A 1,071-nucleotide genomic window follows, 5' to 3' on the forward strand; every position below is an offset into this window, starting at 1 on the left:
ATGAACGGCGTACAACCCAGCCTGTTACCAAAGCCTGCCTACCAAACTGTATAAACGATGCTTGAGTTAGGAGCTCGGGGCCGCTCCTGTCCTGAAAATGGGGCGATCTTCAGCGCTGAAAATAAAAACCTCTTGCGTGATTGCAGCGATCTCTGTCTCCTGGTCTTTGCGAGATGAGCTTTCCAGCAAGTAAGATTCGCGCTTTTGGGCCAGTCTTACACAGTAAGTTAAACCGTATCACCCAGCAATTCAATTCCTAGGGATGTACCCTAAAGAATTGAAAACAGTGTTCAAATAAACACTGGCACATGAATGTGTATAGCAACACTAGTCACAATAAGCTAAAAAGTAGAAACAACCAAATGCCCATTCAACGGATGAATGAATAAACAAAACGTGGTGTATGCATACAATAGAATATGATTCAGCCATACAAAGAAATGAAGGACTGATACATGCTACCACATGACGACCCTTAAATACACTGTGATAAGTGAGGAAGCCTGACACAAAAGGCCACTGCAATATAATATTTCACAAGTGCTGTCTTGACCCAGTTTTGAGGTCATGGCTAAAGCTCCTGTTTCCCCTCTGTGTGCAGGTTGCTAAACCTCCACCCATCTGCTTCCCTTATTGGGCTCTAACACTCCTGGGTGATGGTAGCTCACACTCCACTGCCAGACGCCCCCAGACACCCAATGCCCAGGGACGTCATTGAAAGGANTGCAGGTTGCTAAACCTCCACCCATCTGCTTCCCTTATTGGGCTCTAACACTCCTGGGTGATGGTAGCTCACACTCCACTGCCAGACGCCCCCAGACACCCAATGCCCAGGGACGTCATTGAAAGGACGACAGGACCCGAGCTGACAGTTCACCGGAGAAGTTCTGCTTTATTCGGGGGAGAAGCATACATTTATATAGAGCCGGTTCCGGGAGAGGGTGGTTAGTACATGGGGCAGTAGTTGATTTCTGATAGGCTGCACCTTGGCGCCGGCAAGATTGTTAGGTCCCGGAAGAGAAAAACGCCATGTTTTAGGGAGTGCCTCCTTTGGGGTCTTCTATGGGGCCT

The sequence above is a fragment of the Galeopterus variegatus genome, unplaced genomic scaffold, assembly GCF_000696425.1.
Source record: "Galeopterus variegatus unplaced genomic scaffold, G_variegatus-3.0.2 Scaffold1548, whole genome shotgun sequence".
In the NCBI taxonomy this organism is placed as follows: Eukaryota; Metazoa; Chordata; class Mammalia; order Dermoptera; family Cynocephalidae; genus Galeopterus; species Galeopterus variegatus.